The 19,823-nt window shown below is 41.7% G+C and overlaps 1 protein-coding gene and 1 long non-coding RNA gene across 2 annotated transcripts in view; one reads left to right on the top strand and one right to left on the bottom strand.

Moving 5' to 3' along the window:
- Nucleotides 1-1,905: 1,905 nt before the first annotated feature.
- LOC138992144 (uncharacterized) lies at nt 1,906-15,184 on the bottom strand. The gene is made up of 3 exons (XR_011468055.1): nt 15,030-15,184; nt 13,896-14,071; nt 1,906-2,383 (listed from the first exon to the last, which is right to left on the bottom strand). It is a non-coding gene; the product is annotated as an uncharacterized lncRNA (long non-coding RNA).
- SLFN11 (schlafen family member 11) overlaps nt 10,384-19,823 on the top strand; it is a 24,369-nt gene continuing 14,929 nt past the window's right edge. Inside the window, exon 1 of the mRNA XM_005899702.3 lies at nt 10,384-10,496. The gene's annotated coding sequence lies outside the window, so the exon portion shown is untranslated. The remainder of the gene's footprint in view (nt 10,497-19,823) is intronic.

Raw genomic sequence — 19,823 nt, 5'->3', positions numbered from 1 at the left:
TAAGTCCAGGAGAAAGTGTGGATATATGCTTTTGGCTATCATTTCAGATAAAGCCCATCAGCTTTCCAAAGAGGCAGGAGAGCAGGTGGGTGGGCTTAGAAAAATGCTCTTAGCTGCCTCTCTGAACTGCTTGGGTCACCAAGGCAGCCAGTCTGAACCTGACAGTCGTCAGCTCTCCTTTCCCTGGATTGAACGGAAGAACCTTCCTCTGCCTCCTGTTGCTCCAACTACCTACTTCTGTTTGCCTTTCCTTGGGGGCTTCAGGGTACTTTTAGGTGGGGAAAAAAAATTTCACAATTAATTAGTTTTCTGTTTTCGTTTTTAGGGTTTATTTTTGGCTGCATCGGTTCTCAGTTGCGTCATGCGGAATCCTTCACTGCAGGGCAATGGACTCTCTAGTTGTGGCCCACGGGCTCAGTAGTTGCAGGGTTTAGTTGCCCCAGAGAATGTGGGATCTTAGTTCCCAAACCAGGGATCGAACCCACATTTCCTGAAAGGCAGGTTCTTAACTACTGAACCACCAGGGAAGTCCCAGTTAATTCGTTTTTGATGAAGCAAGAGATACCAGTATGTTAACATTTGGAGAATTGAAGGTGTATGAATTCTCTACAAATAATTTAAAGAGTCAAAAATGGAGAAAGAATTGGGGGATGAAGAGAACAGGGGACTGCTAAATTTTAGTCATAAGCCTCAGGGCCATTTGACTTTTGGGACTTTAAACTGTTTGCATACATTGTATAATTTTTGATAAAATAATTTATTTTTAAAAAAGAATTAATTGCTATAAGGATTGCATTTGAGAGTCTTTGTCAGTACTATGCAGAGAGTTTGGTCAAACTTAAAGTAGAAGGTCTAATCCAGGGGTTCTCAACCTTGGCTGCTCTTTGTAACCCTCTGAGGAGTTTTAAAAAATATCAGGTACTTCCTTGGTGGTCCAGTGGATAAGACTCAAGGGCCCCCAATGCAGGGAGCCCAGGTTCGATCATCCCTGGTCAGCGAACTAGATCCTACTACATGCTGAAACTAATAGTTCATATGCTGCAACTTAGGATACTGCACGCCACAAGTGAGACAAGGTGCAGCCAAATAAATAAAAACATATAAATAAATAAATATTGAAAATAAACCAAAACAGTCATCAAGTCAGACATCAGACCAATTACATCAGCATCTCTAGGCATGGGCTTGGACACTTAATAAAAGTTGTCCAAATGACTCCACTGTGCCTCCAGGGCTGCGGACTCATGCACTCTTCCTTCTTCTGGTCTGTTCTTCCTGTCCCCAAATGTATGGGTGCACTTTTCTCTTCCCATTAGCCTATGAGCCCCATGAGAGTAAGGATGGCACTTACACATATTTAGTTCCCCCAAAGTAACTAGTAGAGTGCCTTGGATATGGCAGGTGCTCAGTAATTATTTATTGAATGGACTTGCTCCTTTCAGAAAATCAGAATCTACCAGAACAATGCTTCTAGTCAATAGAATGAATATCTGATTTTGGAGACTTCAAAGAGGTCAGTGTGGAGAATAATTAACACTGCCATAGTGAAGAATTTAAGAGAATAAAGGAATTTAAACCGTTTTTAGGCAAAGGTCCATGTTGATGGAAGTTTGTTAGATTTGAGTTTGAGATTAGGAATTGGTGGGGACTAAGAATAAATGGCTAACTTGAATGTACTTAGAAGTCTACATTTTTCTACAGACCCTTAATATAATAGATAAAACAAAACAGTTCATTTGGTCAAATAATATGCCTGCTGTGAGAAGCTTCTAAAACTTACTTTAATATAGAAAAGTAACACACATTGTAAATCAACTATACTCCAATTAAAAAAAAGGTAAGATAATTCTATTATGTAAGTCTGAGAACTAGAGAAATGCAAAATAAAAAGTTCTTATCAATTTGTTATCCAGGCAAATTTTTTTTCAGTTTTGCTTATTTATTTCTATTCTTTGTTGACTTGCAAAAAATATTTTTACATAGTTACTATGAAGTTACAGTCAACGTCATATGCGCGTGTGTGTTTTCCATGTAACCTTTTTGTGAGGCACTGCTGTAGCTTGTATGATTCGTCTCAAGACTTCCTCACTCCCTAGATCTACACCACGTGTGGTTCCTGACATTAGAGGTGGAGTATGTTTTCCACCCCCCTGATGTGGACTTGTCCATAGGACTTTATTCGGCCAGTGAGACGTTAGTAGTTGTGACGTGTACAGAGGCTTTACCCATCTCAGCGTTAGGTCTGCTCTCCTGAGCCTCTGCTACCATCCTGTAAAGATGATGTCTTGAGCAGCCCACTAGTCACGGAGGAATGAGCGATGTCACCTCAACTGATCAGCCAAGTTCCACTGATATGGCCTGGATCAGCCAAAATCCAGCTGACCTGCAAATGCAGAAGAAATAAAGATTTCCTGTATGACTGAGATTCTAAGTTTGTTTGCTTGGCAGCAGTAGCTGACTAATGCTGGCATTTCCCTATGTTGTAGCACCATCTTCAAAATGATCATTTTTCAATGGTTGTGTGATATCTCAGATTATACAGTAATCATCCTCCTAATGATGTGGGTGACTAGCAGTCTTACACTTTAAAATCAAGCCAAGCATATATTCTACTCAGGCATATGACCTTTTCTTCCCTTGGGATATGTATGGGTCCCCAGATATGAGATGACTAGATCAAAAAGACCTCGATAAAAGATTCGCTTTATTCATACTGGTTCTGATGGACAGTGCTTAAGTCAAAGTGAAGTGAAAGTGTTATAGGTGTTCAGTCATGTCCAACTCTTTGTGGCCCCATGGACTATAGCCCAACCATGTACCTCTGTCCATGGAATTCTCCAGGCGAGAATACTGGAGCGGGTTGCCATTACCTTCTCTAGGGGGTCTTTCCGACCCAGAGATCAAACCCAGGTCTCCTGCATTGCAGGCTGATTCTTTACAGTCTGAACCACTGGGGAAGCCGGTGAGTGCTTAGAAAATCCCCAGATCATTGTATGTAAACATGTACAGATCTGTTGCCTTAAACAAGAGAACAAAATGCTGACATCAGGTTTTGATGACAAAAGAGGCGTTGGCATCTCAGAAATAGGTGGCTCAGATTATTCTGACTATATGCAGAGTAAAACCAGGATCCATCGCCCTAACCCAGAACCTCAGAGGAAGAATGTAACTTGGAAAATTACAGATAGGAACATGAATTATGCAACCTTAACATTATATATAAATAAAAAAAAAATTCTGGTCACTTAAAATTGATGTTGGGTACTATCCCAGAGAAAGAAAAGACAGGATACTTCTAAACATCAATAGGACTCTTAAAAAAAATGTTTTTGGCCATGCTGTGTGGCTTGTGGGATCTTAATTCCCTGATCAGAGATTGCACTCATGTCACATGCAATGGACTCCTAACCACTGGACTGCCAGGGAATTCCAGATAGGATTTTTTTTTTTTTTTTTTTTTTTTTTTTGAAGAGAGACTCTGCCATGGAGAAACCCATGTAAGGAAAGAGGAAGAGTAGAGTAGTAAACTAGATTTCCTATGAAGCTGAGCTGCCCCAGTTTTGCCCAAGGTTTTGGATAAGTTGAACATCAAATTATCTTCAAGAGGCTTCAATTTGAAATAAGCACAAGATTTACAGTAACCATTTGTTACTGTTTACTGAGATGTTATTATTGATACAACCAGCTACTATTTGCTAAGCCTTGGCATACATTCTGACAACTCTATGAGGTATATCATATACATATTCCAGTTTCATAGATGGTACAACTGAGGCACAGAGAATTTAACTTACTTAAAAGCACATGTCAAGGTATCCAAGCTGGATAAATAAAGCATTTAAAGAGAATCCTTGATTTAGTCATCTCAACTCTGAGAGCATAGAAATACTCTGAAGATACTCCCCAGAGGTGAGAATACTCAAGTTTGCTATCAGGATCCTCTGTCAAGCTGTCATCTCTAGAAAGCATTGGCCGCCACTGGAAGTGAAAACAGCTGAGTAGTCTCCACTGTTTCCTATACTCAATATCTGTCAGTTCTCCCAGAGCCTCCTGATCATTCTGGAGAAACCTGAATTTCTTTTTCTGCAAAGCTCAGGATCAGACTCAGGTCATATTCCTGACCTGTCCAAGATCAGGGACTCCTAACATGAACTGGCAAATCCCCTCTGAGACTGCTACATCTTGGCTTCTCATACTGCAAAATTGGAGGAGCTTCCTGGTGATTTTATGTAAAATTCCAATCCTTCTTCTTTCAAAGTCCCTTGATCAGGGGGGAGGGGGGAGGATATATATATATATATATATATGTCCTCATGACTGAGCACGCGAGCACAGTCATGTCCCGCTCTTTGTGACTCCATGGACTGTATCCTGCCAGACTCCTCTGTCCATAGAAATTTTCAGGCAAGAATACTGGCGTGGGTTGCCATTTCCTCCTCCAGGAGATCTTCCCAACCCAGGGATCGAACCCATGTCTCCTGCATTGGCAGGTGGGTTCTTTTACCACTGCACCACCTGGGAAGCCCCATATATATATCCTGCATGCGTGTGTGCATGCATGCTAAGTCTCTTCAGTCGTGTATGACTCTGTATGACCCTATGGGCTGTAGCTGCCAGGCTCCTCTGTCCAGGGACTGAACTCACCTCTTTTTTGTCTCCTGCATTGGCAGGCAGGTTCTTTACCTTTAATGCCATCTGGGAAGCCCTCTCTAATGACATTACAGAAAGATTGAAAAGCAGAGAATAACAAAAGAAAACTCATCTCTGTTCCGACCACCGTATCACACAGTTGCTTTCATTTTTATTTATTCATTTCCAGTGTTAGTCCATCGGCAGATATATTTCAGCAGAGTTGTAATCATAGTATACACTGCATTTTGCATCCTGTTGGGGTTCGTTGTTCTGGAGGTCTCTTTCCACTCTGCAGTCTCCCATTGAGACCTTGTCCACATTTACAGCCTAGGGAGGAGCAACTTTTGGTGTAGCAGAGTCTCTGATGTTCCAGTTGATTCCTTGGCCAAACCTGCCTGAATTTACCCCTATAGAAGAAGAAGATGACGTAAAAAATATAGGAACTGTTCACCAGGACTTCCCTGGATAAGGATCCACCTACCAATGCAGGGGACATGGGTCCAGTCTTGGCCCAGGAAGATTTCTCAGGCCTCAAAGCAACTAAGCCCAAGCACCAGAACGACTGAAGCCTGTGCTAGAGCCTGTGCTCCACAATAAGAGAAGACACAGCAATGAGAAGCCTGCACACTGCAAGGAAGAGTAGCCCCTACTCACCACAGCTAGAGAAAGCCCAGAGCAAATAAACGAACAAATATTTATTTTTCATTTCAATCCCAAAGAAAGGCAATGCAAAAAATGCTCAAACTACTGCACAATTGCACTCATCTTACATACTAGTAAAGTAATGCTCAAAATTCTCTAAACCAGGCTTCAGCAATACGTGAACCATGAACTTCCAGATGTTCAAGCTAGTTTTAAAAAAGGCAGAAGAACCAGAGATCAAATTGGCAACATCCGATGGATCATCGAAAAAGCAAGAAAGTTCCAGAAAAGCATCTATTTCTGCTTTATTGACTATGCCAAAGCCTTTGACTGTGTGGATCACAATAAACTGTGGAAAATTCTGAAAGAGATTGGAATACCAGACCACCTGACCTGCCTCTTGAGAAATCTGTATGCAGGTCAGGAAGCAACAGTTAGAACTGGACATGAAACAACAGACTGGTTCCAAATAGGAAAAGGAGTTCGTCAAGGCTGTATATTGTCACCCTGCTTATTTAACTTCTATGCAGAGTACATCATGAGAAACGCTGGGCTGGAAGAAACACCAGCTGGAATCAAGACTGCCGGGAGAAATATCAATAACCTCAGATATGCAGATAACACCACCCTTATGGCAGAAAGTGAAGAGGAACTAAAAAGCCTCTTGATGAAAGTGTAAGTGGAGAGTGAAAAAGTTGGCTTAAAGCTCAACATTAAGAAAACAAAGATCATGGCATCTGGTCCCATCACTTCATGGGAAATAGATGGGGAAACAGTGGAAACAGTGTCAGACTTTATTTTTCTGGGCTCCAAAATCACTGCAGATGGTAAATGCAGCCATGAAATTAAAAGACGCTTACTCCCTGGAAGGAAAGTTATGACCAACCTAGATAGCATATTGAAAAGCAGAGACACTACTTTGCCAACAAAGATCCGTCTAGTCAAGGCTATGGTTTTTCCTGTGGTCATGTATGGATGTGAGAGTTGGACTGTGAAGAAGGCTGAGCGCCGAAGAATTGATGCTTTTGAACTGTGGTGTTGGAGAAGACTCTTGAGAGTCCCTTGGACTGCAAGGAAATCCAACCAGTCCAATCTAAAGGAGATCAGCCCTGGGATTTCTTTGGAGGGAATGATGCTAAAGCTGAAACTCCAGTACTTTGGCCAACTCATGCGAAGAGTTGACTCATTGGAAAAGACTCTGATGTTGGGTGGGATTGGGGGCAGGAGAAGAAGGGGACGACGGAGGATGAGATGTCTGGATGGCATCACTGACTAGATGGACGTGAGTCTGAGTGAACTCTGGGAGTTGGTGATGGACAGGGAGGCCTGGCGTGCTGGGATTCATGGGGTCGCAAAAAGTCAGACACGACTGAGCGACTGAACTGAACTGAACTGAAATGAAAATATCTTATTAAGTAAAGCAAAACCACAACAACAAAAAAAAAGCTCTTTCCCAAGCTCCATAAAATATGGAGGTGGGGGTGGAGGGTAGACATTCTAAGGAACTCAGAACAGAGGAACACGATTAGGACAGAAGCATTCTTCTTCCCTCGTTTCCTCACAGGTCACAGTGAGAAGCTGGCGCTGGGGCTTGTGCCTTCCCCGAAGGGTGGCTGTTGGCAGGCACACAACTCAAGAGGTCTGTAAAACAAACCTTTGTTGATCCAAAGATACCTAAAGTGTTGTCCAAACTTTCCCAAGAGGAATCACCTGATGTGGTTGTTAAAATTCCAGACCCTTGGTCCCTCTCAGTTCTAGGGAATTTGGAAATCATGTAGGAAACCTGTTGAATGCTGAAATGGGTGGAGACTGTGATTGGATTACAGGAAGAGCACTCACCCATTTCTTAAAGAGCTCCCCAGGAATGACCATTACGTCTATCAGACGGAGCTTTGAGGAGGTGCCCATGTACTCGTGTGGGTTTCGGAGCCAAATTCGACAAGGCTCAGGAACTCAAATGTGATTGGGCAGTTTAACTGCTCTTTCTTGTATGAAATGGAAATAACCATCATTATATCCATCTCTCAATGGCGGTTGTAAAGATTAGATGCTGTGTTCCATGTGTTTGGTACACAATCTAAGTGTCAACAAGCAGTAGCTATTAAACCACTAGTGAATTCTCAGTGCCTGGCCTATGATCCAGCACTGTTACTTAATCTTTCCGAAGCTTAGTTTCCTCCTAGGGAAGGGAAGTTGAGGAGTGGGAAATATCCCCCCTCTACCTGTCTTGAGTTATTTTAGCTGTAGATTAACACAAGACAAATTAACAAGATAGGGACTTCCTTGGTAGTCCAGTGGCTAAGACTCTACCCTCCCAAGGCAGGGGTCCCATGTTCAAGCCCAGGTCAGGGAACTAAATCCCTCATGCGGCAACTAAGAGTTCACATCCTGTGACTAGAGATCCTGCGTGCCGGGACTTCTTTGGTGGCTCAGTGGTAAAGAATCTGCCTGTCAATGCAGGGGACAAGGGTTTGAGCCCTGATCCAGGAAGATCCCGCATGCCATGGAACAACCATGCCCATGTGCTACAACTATTGAGCCTATGCTCTGCAACAAGAGAACCTGCTGCAATGAGAGGCCTGTATACAGTGACAAGAGCAGCCCCCGCTCACCACAACTAGAGAAAAGCCCAGGAAGCAACAAAGACCCAGCACAGCTGTTAAAAAAATAAAAGATCCTGCATGCCCAGCTAACACACTGCACAGTTAGATAAATAAATAAATATTTTTTAATTTAAAAAACAGGAAAAAATTAATTAATATACACAGAGGTCATAGAAATTCTACCCCTACGCCAGACCAAGTGACCAAAGCAGTCTGTTCATATAACATGCTTAGATACAGAATTATTTATGAAGATTTAAGAAAGGGGTTTGTGCTTGGGGTAGTAGACTCATGAGGGAAGAGAGTCTGTTTATTTGGCTTTCTTAGCCTTGAATTCCTTATCTGGTGATAAGAATACTCTCTATACTCCTGGCATAGGGGGATCCTTTCACATGGGTGATTTATTTTCTACTTTTTGGAGGAATGAAGGAGAGGTCAGAGTGTTATTGTTTTAATATCAATCTTTCCCTCACCAGCTCTTTCTGCAGTAACTTTAACTCAAAACAATCAGTATACCACTGTGGTATGTTATGGGGCGGCCTGCTCCAAGCCTCAACACAGAGGTACTATGAAATGCGGGCACAATGCTAAATCCTCTGTGAAAAGTGTTAGTTGCTCAGTTGTGTCCGACTCTTTGTGACCCCATGGACTGTAGCCCACCAGACTCCTCTGTTCATGGGATTCTCCAGGGCAAGAATACTGGAGTGGGTAGCCATTTCCTCCTCCAGGGGATCTTCCCGACCCAGGGATGGAACCTAAGTCTCCTGCATTGCAGGTGGATTCTTTACTGAGCCACCTAGCAAGCCCCTATGGCAGCTATTAAGACATCTCCTGGTCATTGCTGAGTTTTTCTCACTGGACACTTCTTAAGTATTTATTTTCATATTTTAATGATGTTTGCTGTTTCTGGGGTACTTGGTAGGTTGCATCCGTTTTTTACAATCTGATCAATACCTCCTCTGCCACATGTAGGCAATGTCATGAAGTGATAATGTTCACCATATTCAACCAGATTTGGTATCAACTGGCTTTGTGTGACAATCTATAACACTAGCAATTTCTAGGACAATTCACCATCAATAGTGAGCCAAGAGATTGTGACAAGAGACAGGAAATATGGGAGTCCAGTAGTTCCTTAACCTTCCAGACCATAGAATTACCTGGGGATCTTAAAATTGCTTATTTAACTTATATGCAGAGTACATCATGAGAAACGCTGGGCTGGAAGAAGCACAAGCTGTAATCAAGATTGCTGGGAGAAATATCGATAACGTCAGATATGCAGATAATACCACCCTTATGGCAGAAAGTGAAGAGGAACTAAAAACCTTCTTGATAAAAGTGAGAGAGGAGAGTGAAAAAGTTGGCTTAAAGCTCAACATTAAGAAAACAAAGATCATGGCATCTGGTCCCATCACTTCATGGGAAATAGATGGGGAAACAGTGGAAACAGTGTCAGACTTTATTTTTCTGGGCTCCAAAATCACTGCAGATGGTAATTGCAGCCATGAAATTAAAAGACGCTTACTCCCTGGAAGGAAAGTTATGACCAACCTAGATAGCATATTGAAAAGCAGAGACATTACTTTGCCAACAAAGGTCCGTCTAGTCAAGGTTATGGTTTTTCCAGCGGTCATGTATGGATGTGAGAGTTGGACTGTGAAGAAAGCTGAGCACTGAAGAATTGATGCTTTTGAACTGTGGTGCTGGAGAAGACTCTTGTGAGTCCCTTGGACTGCAAGGAGATCCACCCAGTCCATCCTAAAGGAGACCAGTCCTGGGTGTTCATTGGAAGGACTGATGCTGAAGCTGAAACTCCAATACTTTGGCCACCTCATGCAAAGAGTTGGAGGTCCATGACTCAATGGACATGAGTCTGAGTGAACTTCGGGAGTTGGTGATGGACAGGGAGGCCTGGCATGCTGGGATTCATGGGGTCTCAAAGAGTTGGACACGACTGAGCAACTGAACTGACTGACTTTTATTCTCCATGAATCTGCTTTATTTTTTTTTTATTTCCCCCTCTTTCTTTTTAAAATAAATTATTTTATTTGTAAATTGTTGGAATCTGCATTTTTTTAAAAAAATGTGCAGAAAGATTCCGATGAGCAGCCAAGATTGGGAACTAATTTTGTTGTAGTGTAGAACCTGATAGCTGAAATTTTTTTTTTCTTTCCTTACTTCAAGGATGACTAGCTTGAATAAACATGTTGCCAGTCAGGTTCTTCTGTTTTTGTGATTTTAGTTGATTTCATTACTGACAGTTTGAAGGGTTGTTAGGCACTTTTTTTGTTTTTTGTCTTTGGGAGCTGTGCCCAAGCTTGTGGGATTTTAGTTTCCAGACCAGGGATTAAACCTGTGTCCTCAGCAGGGAAAGTGCTGAGTCCAACCGCTAGACTGCCAGGGAATTCCCCCTGGGTTTCCGTTTTTTTTTCTCCGCCCCCTACTCCCCCTGCACTTTAAATTCCGCCCCCATGTTTCAAATTCACCAATTGGGAAACTGCCAAACCCTAAACCCTCATCGTCCACCCCCAGGGAGGTCGGACACCAGGCCAGTGTGCTCATTTCTACTTCTGATCTCACTGTGCACCCCCGCCTGTTGTTTAACCTCCAGAGTCTGTAAGTAATCACTTTTAATTTTTTTTTCAAAGTTTCCTAATGATTATTGCTGAAGAACTACATTGGTTATTGAGATTGAGATGGTTATTTGTTATTGACTGAGATGGTCAGAGAACACTGGCTCATCACATCCTAAATTCAATTCCCTCTAGTGCCCAACACTTTTTCTGAATATTAGGAGTGATCGCTAAATTCATACTGTAACAATTTTTGCAATCTATAAAGATGGCTACCCAAAAGAAACCAAGAAAAGAATCTCAGGGGACTCTGATTTCCGTAAGCTATGGGGCAGGCTGTAGATCAATGTGGTAGATGGGAGAAACTTAATACAAAACTAACAGTATTAGTCAATACAGGAAATCCAGCAACCATTTCAACTGGTTTCAACGGCAATTGTTGAGCTTATAGAGGCTACTAGAAAAATTAAGTAAGAAAGTCAATGAGGTGTACTGCCTAATTCTCTGTCTGGCTCTAGCACTGTTTTCGATTGCATTAAACATTTCTCAAATAATACAGGCATATTGTACAAAATAACATTTCCTCCCTCCCTCTCCCTCTTCCTTTCCGATTCCATTCCCTAGGGTGAAATCCTTAATAACAGTTTGATGTGTATCCAACAGATTTTTCTGTAGCATTGCTCTCCTAGATGTTTAAAGTTTCAACGCAGAAGTAACGCACTTTTCACTTACTTATTAAAAAGACAAAGTCCTATTGACTGACAGCCAACAGTCCGTTGGCTCTCTTTCTTGAGGTTGGGAAGGCAGCCATAAAGAGTCAAATGCCATCTAAATAGTTTTTTGAGAAATCGAAACCTAAAAGACAGGAGCACATTTAACTTGGTTTCAGGAAACTGAAACTTTAAAATGGCGGGAACATTAAAATAGTGGAAACATTAAAATAGTGGGAACTTTAAAACGATGGGAACATTCTAGTTTCCTTTTTTAAGAAAATAAAAGCTGGGCATTTCTCCTGGGCTTGCTTTTGTGAAGCTGAGGATCCCTGAACAGGTCAGAACTCGGGTATTTTTCTCTTCAGCACCCCAACCCTGAGACTATCTAGAGAGACTGGAGCTATGCCTGTTCAACAGAAAAGATGGGCTGGAAAAAAGACCAAAGAATGCTAAGATAAAAATCCACCCTGTGGAACCCAAAGCCAGTGCTCTGTGATAACATAGAGGGATGGGAGGGGAGGGCTGTGGGAAGAGGGTATAAGAAGGAGGGGACATATGTATACCTATGGCTCATTCATGTTGGTGTATGGCAAAAACCATCACAATATTGTAAAGTAATTGTCCTACAATTAAAAAATGTATGTGTGTGTTAGTTGCTCAGTTGTGTCCAACTCTTTGTGACCCCATGGACTGTAGCCCACCAGGCTCCTTTGTCCGTGGGATTCTCCAGGCAAGAATACTGGAGTGGGTTGCCATTTCCTTCTCAAAAAAAAAAAAAAAAAATATATATATATATATATACACACACATATATAAATAAATTCACCCTGTGGCTAGAGACCCTTTCAGATCTACTTTAGACAAGACAGACTGTGGTGGACATGTTATGCCCACATTTTTCTTAAGTGAAATAGACAGTGAAGAGAACTGGTCCTTTAATGGGACTTACCTTCTCGCTCAGGCCAGGGATATGGGATGCAGGATTCCAGCCAGACACCCTGAGGTCTGAGACAGTGGTGGAGAGGATTGTGGGGTGGACAGATAACCAACTATCTGGAAGCAAACTCTTAGATACATCAGGGAGGAACTAGAGCTTTGGCGGGAAGGGGTGACTGTCAGCATTTAATTAATGTCAGGTACCCAATTGGTTGATCTCTACGAAAAGGGTTTTGTTTTTCATAATATACACGCACTTTTGTTTTCAGGAAAAACTTAAATACATTAACCCAGAAGCTCAGACCTCATTGGATTTTCCAGGTTATTTTTTGCAAGTGTGTAAAAAGTTTGATTATTTTGTTTACCAACATTTTGATTATTTTGTTTACCAACATTTATCAAAAGCCTCACGGGTCCTCAAAAAAAAAAAAAAAAAAAAAAAAAAAAAAAGCACTGGAAATTAACTTGCCCAGCTTTAACAAATTGCTTTTTCTTTTTGGAGATGGGCAACAAACGAATGTATGATTATGAATAATTCAGCAAGTGGATGTTTGAAAAATATTTGCCAATCTGTAATAGGAAAAAAGTCACCTGCGACAGTAGGTATATATTTTACTAGACATAGGCAACACCTACAGACGTTCTGAGTATTTCCTAGAAATCAGTTGCCACACTCATCTTTACAATATAAATATGCTTTTATCACTGTAGTCGTAGGTGATTTCTTAGAATTTATTTATTTAATTTTCGGCTGTGCTGTAAGGGCTTTCTCTAGTTGCAGCGGGTGGGTGCTACTCTTCTTGCAGTGCACAGGCTTCTCTGTGGTGGTGGCTTCTGTTTGGTGCACAGCATGGACTCTAGGGCACGCAGGCTTCAGGAGTTGTGAAACTGATCGGTGAAACATTTTAGGGGGGGCGCTGAAGAGCTCCCATACCAACTCTTTTAAGTTCTCAGTGCAGAGAAGAGTTCAGGGAGAGCAAAGTGGTACATAAGAAGTGATCTATTAGAATAGGCGCTTTGGAGGCTTAGAAGAGGGTGAGCAAGAAATGCCGCACCCTGAGAACTTACTGGGCTACAGTTTTATAATCAAAGGAAAAGTGGGGAAGGAGAGAAGACCTTCTCTGTCTTTCTTGAGTAGACGTCATATTTTTACCATTAGTTCCTTCTCCAGGTTGAGCAGGGGAGTTTTCTTGTCCCTGCGTGGTCAAGCTAGGTCTACAAATTCCTGGTTTTTCATGTGTGCAGAGAGAATGTCCTAGGGATCATTAATGTCCTGAACTCACTGGGCAGGATGTGGGTCTCCTGCCACGACTGTTTTATTGTTTGGGGGCATGTCCCCTGCTTCTCTTGCATGAGTTCACTGTTAAGCAAGCCTGCTTGGTTTTATGGTTAAACTCACCTGCTCTCTTGAGTAATCATTAACTTATGAGTCTCCCATATTCTTTTACTTACAATCCCCTAGTGGAACTGACCGGAGAAGGCAATGGCAACCCACTCCAATACTCTTGCCTGGAAAATCCCATGGGCGGAGGAGCCCGGTAGGCTGCAGTCCATGGGGTCGTTAAGAGTCGGACACGACTGAGCGACTTCACTTTCACTTTCCACTTTCACGCATTGGAGAAGGAAAAGGCAACCCACTCCAGTGTTCTTGCCTGGAGAATCCCAGGGACGGGGGAGCCTGGTGGGCTGCCGTCTATGGGGTCGCACAGAGTCGGACACGACTGAAGCGACTTGGCAGCAGCAGTGGAACTGGCTATTTAATCACCTATTTTGTCCCTTCATTCTGTCCCTACCTGTTGCAGTGTGGGCTCCATAGTTGCACCTCCCGGGTTCTAGAACATAGTCTCAGTAGTTCTGGCACATGGGTTTAGTTGCTCTGCGGCACGGGCGAACTTTCTGCATCAGGGATTTAACCCGTGTCTTCTGCACTGGCTGGCAGATTCTTTACCACTGAGCCATGAGGGAAGCCCTAAAAATGATTTTTTTAGACCCAAATTAAATAAGGACAAATTACCAGAGACTATGCCTACAGTACTGACATGAAGGAAAGAAATAAGTCAAAGGAGGTAACTGAATCATGAACAGGATGTGGGCTTTATGGTTATCTGGTTTGAGTCTTGCCCTGTGAAATACAAGATATCATAATGCCTGGGGCAGTTCTGTCTGAGGTTGTGGGTCTCCTCTCTCTAGGGTCTGTTTTGTTTTGTGAGTGGCAATTTTCTCAGCCCCGGGTGCTCACAACCTTCCCCATTCCATTCTTCCCCTGGGGCCCACATGCAGAGGCTCTACTTCCCTTCTTTGACTATCATTTCCAAATCTACACACACACACACACACACACACACACACACACACACACACCGCGCGCGCATGCGCACTCGAAGAACACGTAGAGTGGTGAGGAGGGAGGGGGAAGAGCTGAAACGGGTACTAAAAAAGGGGGATGGTCTGCAGCGGGCTAGCTCTGTTCAGTCCTTTGTTCTGTGAGCGGGCCTGGCGGTGTCTTAGGTTAGGGCTTTTAGCGTGGTAGCTATCCCACAGTCTGGTGTGCTAGCCCGAGTTAGTTCCCTCAGAAAGGAATGCCTTGGGGCATTCAGGCCAGGTCCCTACTCTAAGCCATGCAGCCCGCGCCTCCCTGCCCAGCCCCCGCTTGCTAATGGCGGGTGCAGGCGTCTGCGCTGCTTCTCCGCTGGGGGAGTTACAGTTGGGCATGTAATCTGTGGGTTTTAGTTATTTATTTATTTTTCCTCCCAGTTATGTTGCCCTCTGTGGTTCCAAGGCTCGCCACAGACTTCGGCAGTGAGAGTGTTTCCTGGTGTTTGGAAACTTCTCTCTTTTTAAGACTCCCTTCCTGAGACTCCGTCCCTACCTCTTTTGTCTCTCTCTCTCTCTCTTTTTTTTTTTTTGTCTTTTATATTTTTTCCTACCTCCTTTCGAAGACACTGGGCTGCTTTTCTGGGTGCCTGATGTCCTCTGCCGGCATTCAGAAGTTGTTCTGTGGCATTTACTCAGCGTTTAAATGTTCTTTCGATGAATTTGTGCGGGAGAAAGTGGTCTCCCCATCCTATTCCTCCGCCATCTTAGGACCGCCCCCCTGCAACTTGATTTTTTAAACTCTGTATTTTGTTTCTGATATCTATGTCACTGGGTTTTAGTTTATTCTCTTAAAGTGGTTCACAACATCCTTTTCAGTAAATATTACCATGTTTTATTTCCTTATTCTATTATTGATAGGCTACTTCCAAAACTGGGTGTTACAAATAGTGCTTAAAAAAAAGACTGTTCTTATCTCCTTACATGCATTGTTTACCCATTCATCAGTTGAAAAACATCTTGGTTGCTTCCAAATTTTTGTAATCATGAGCAAAGCTACTATGAACATTCATGTGCAGGTTTTTGAGGACAGGTACTCAACTCTTTGGAGAAGGCAATGGCACCCTACTCCAGCACTCTTGCCTGGAAAATCCCATGGATGGAGGAGCTTGGTAGGCTGCCGTCTATGGGGTCGCACAGAGTCGGCCACGACTGATGCGACTTAGCAGCAGCAGCAGCACTCAACTCTTTTGGGTATTGGAAGCATGGAGTCTTAACCACCACTGAACTTCATGGAAATCCATGGCTCACAGCAAAATTGAGAGGAAAGCACAGAGATCTCCCATATATCCCTTGCCCCTACACTGGCATTACCTTCCTATCATCAACACCACCCTCCACTTACCCACCCAGCAACACAGTGGTACATTTGTTACAATTGATGAACTTACACTGAAAGATCATGATCACTCAAAGTCCATAGCTTACTTTATGGTTCACGCTTGGTGTACATTCCACGGTTTGGACAAATGTATAATGACATGACATGCAACCACAACTACACTGTTATACAGAGTATTCCCACTGCCTCAAAAATCCTCTGTTCTCCACCTGTTTATCCTTCCCTTCCCACAACTCCTGACAACCACTGATCTTTTCACTGTCCCCACAGTTTTGCCTTTTCCAGAATGTCATATAGTTAAAGTCATACAGTCCTTTCACATTGTCCTCTGTCACTTTGTAATATGCATTTAAATTTCCTTTTTGTCTTTCCTGACTTGATGGCTCATTTCTTTTTAGTGTAGATAATATACCACTGTCTGGGTGTACTGCAGTTTGTTGACTGCTTCCAAGCTTGGGAAGTTATGAATAAAGCTGCTAAAAACATGTTACTCCCTGTTTTAATCTAGGTTGAGACGCAATTTGTCATAAACTCGCAGTGAGTGGCTAGTTTTGGTTTCTATCTTTTGGGTTAGGGAGGAAGAAAAACAGTTCAAATAATGGACTTGAGTTTCCATCAAATACCAGGTCCTTCAGTTTATTTCTAAATATCTCTCAACTCTGTTTATTTCTCTTCATATCCACAGTCACTGGTGGTACACACCACCATCTTTTCTCATTGGACTATTGAAATAGCATCCCCAAAGTTCTCTTCCACAACTACTCTAGTCTCTTCCAATTCATTCTCCACACTGAAGCTAGAAGGAACTTTGTAAAAAAAAAAAAAAGTATATAACACACACACACACACAGTACATCTGATGCTATGCCTTCCTGCTTAAAATCCTCCAGTGGCTTCCCATTACCTTCAGGATAAAGTCTGAATCCTTAAAGAGGCCGCCCTGCCAGCCAATGTACAGGTGACTCTTGATCACCTTTCCAGCCTCTTTTCCTCCCGCTTTGTCTCTCCATCTCAGTGTTTCAGACAGTCTGTCCTTTAAACCTGACATATTCCTTCCTACTTCCTTCTGGAAAGTTTTTTCCACCCTTCTTCACCTAATTAACTCTTTACCTCATTTACATTCTTCAGATCTTAATTCAAAATGTTCCTTTTTCTAGAAAGCCTTCTCTGAACCCATCCCCCTTCCAAATGCCATATAAGGACAGTTGCCATTCTAAGCATCCCCAGCATTCTGAGTTATCACTTATTTAGCAGTGAGCTTCCGTAAGCAACGAGCATCTTGAGGGCAGGGACCAGGTTTGTTTTGTTCACCACTGTCTACTCTGGATTTAGCACAGTGATTGGCAAATAATAGATGTCCACTAAACAGCTGTTAAGTAAATGCGGTATTGCTTATTATTAAGAATTGGGAGCAAGAGAAATGTTTAACGATAGAGAAGTGTCCAGTTCATTAATACGTACTTGATGAAAAGTTTTATTGTCTTTAAAACATATAATTAGAAATATAATGACTTCAAATGTTTACAGAAGTGTTAATGATAAAAGCAGAATGCAAAACTCTTAATCTGATGCTTACAATCTGTTTTAAAAAATCTGTAATATTATTAAGATCATAAGAGATAAAGGAAGAATAGGTGAAAGAATTATTGAGTGTCATAATGTTGTTCATGAAATATATGACAATACTGAATTTTGTAGCAGGCCATAGTTTTTCATGTGTCAAACACTTTATATCTAATAATGTAGAAATTATATGATTTTGAAGTTTACAAAAGCTCACCAGTAAACACAATGGAGCCAGGCACTTAAAAATTTTCCTTGTTATAACTGCCCTGATGCTTTTGTTCTGCTATTGATGTATCTGAGCCCTCAACTTTTAAATCAAACCAATTTTGCTTTTCTGCCTATTTAAGAAGAAATCTACCAGACATTTCCCTTTATTGCTTTTCTTTCAGGTCTTAAAGGAAGAAGAAAGTATTAGGAGTTCTCAAGCTTTCTATGCCGTATAAAATAATCCAGACTTACTAGATAATAAAAGGCAGTTGCTGATATGATATCAGTTGCTGATATTAGTAGGCTTCCCAGGTGGCTCAGTGGTGACGAATCTGCCTGCCAATGCAGGAGACTCGCTTTCAATTCCCTGAGTTTGGAAGATCCCCTGGAATAGGACATGGCAACCCACTCCAGTATTCTTGCCTGGGAAATTCCATGGACAGAGGAGCCTGGCTGCAGTCTATGGGGTCACAAAGAATTGGACATGACTGAGCACACATGCAAACACAATACTTGAGAGCAAATATCCATATGAATAGACATTTGTCCAAATGTTTCCAATAGCATTTTGCATAAATAACCTGACAAGAACACCTTAAAGGTTATAAGATATAGAATAAGATATTTATAAATATAAAATATATCACAAGGAACATATCAGACAAATAAGTAAGATTGTGAATGACCTGGCCTGCCAATAATTTACTGCTCAGAATTCTGTCTCCTTGCCACACCTGTATTAACAACCCTTCTATTTGTTCAGAGCTCTTTTTAAATAATAAAGATGCTAGGAGCTTGGGATTAACATACACACACTACTATATGTAAAATAGATAATTGACAAGCACCTATTGTTTAGCACAGGGAACTCTACTCAATATTCTGTAATACCTTATATGGGAAAAGAATCTGAAAAAGAATGATATCTGTATATGTATAAGTGAGTCACTTTGCTGTACACCTGAAACTTGCCCAACATTGTAAATAAACTATACTTCAATAAAATTTAAAATAAATAAACAAGATGCTAGTGGTTTATCTAAAAAACAAAAATCAAACAAGCAAAAAGCAAAACAAATAAAAAAATAACTCTCAATCTTGTTAATTAATCAGATAATTGCTTTTTCATTTTCCAACTTTCTTCTGCCTGTCCATCTGTTATTCCTGTTCTTTTGTGACCTGGTTCTTTTTCCTAAATTCTTTAAATGTTGATGCAAATAATTTTATTTAAATTCTCTCTCTTACCGTAACAGACATTTAGGGCTATGGATTTTTCTCCACATACCATTTAAACCACATCATGGTAATTTGATGGATCCTAAACCATAAATCTCCAATAGTCATACTCTTTGTGTCTTTCACAGCAGTTAGTGTGCTCTTGGTGAGTGCCCATTAAATGTTTCCTGTGCTAAAAAAATTAATAAATGAAATATTTCAATGTCATGCTTCAGTATATAATCAAGCAAAAGAAAAAAAAAATTACTGTCTAGGTTGTAACACAACCCTGAGTCTTAAGAGCTCTCTCCTCACTATGGTAGTGTTGAGTTTTGTTGATTTGCTCAATCACTCCCAAATACAAGTTTTTTGGCATCATAAAGTCTTAGAATCCATTATCTTTCTTTCCCCCCATTTCTCAGGTCCACCCTCTGCCCTGGCCATCTCTGTTTTGTTAGAATGCATAGTCCAAAAGTTCAACTACTTTGTTACTCCAAATTCATACGCCTTGCTGCTGCTGCTGCTAAGTCGCTTCAGTCGTGTCCGACTCTGTGCGACCCCATAGACGGCAGCCCACCAGGCTCCCCGATCTGTGGGGTTCTCCAGGCAAGAACACTGGAGTGGGTTGCCATTTCCTTCTCCAATGCATGAAAGTGAAAAGTGAAAGTGAAGTTGCTCAGTCGTGTCCGACCCTTTAGCATGGACTGCAGCCTACCAGGCTCCTCCATTCATGGGATTTTCCAGGCAAGAGTACTGGAGTGGGGTGCCATTGCTTTCAGATGCCCTACTCACCTTTAAAAAATTTTGGAGGTAAAAGTTTTCTTTTTTATGTCATGAATAATTTCAAATTTACAGGAAAAAAATAGAGAACAATATAATGAACACCAGTTTGCCCACCACCCAGCTAATGGATGAAATCAATTTTAAAACTTATTTAGACACTTTTCAAATATACACAGAGGTAGAGAGAAGGCGAGAATAGGAGAGTGAATCTCCATTTATCAATCACCCACCTTCA

This window comes from Bos mutus, chromosome 19 (assembly GCF_027580195.1).
Source record: "Bos mutus isolate GX-2022 chromosome 19, NWIPB_WYAK_1.1, whole genome shotgun sequence".
NCBI classification, from domain to species: Eukaryota; Metazoa; Chordata; class Mammalia; order Artiodactyla; family Bovidae; genus Bos; species Bos mutus.
This window is presented reverse-complemented; position numbering and strand designations above follow the sequence as displayed.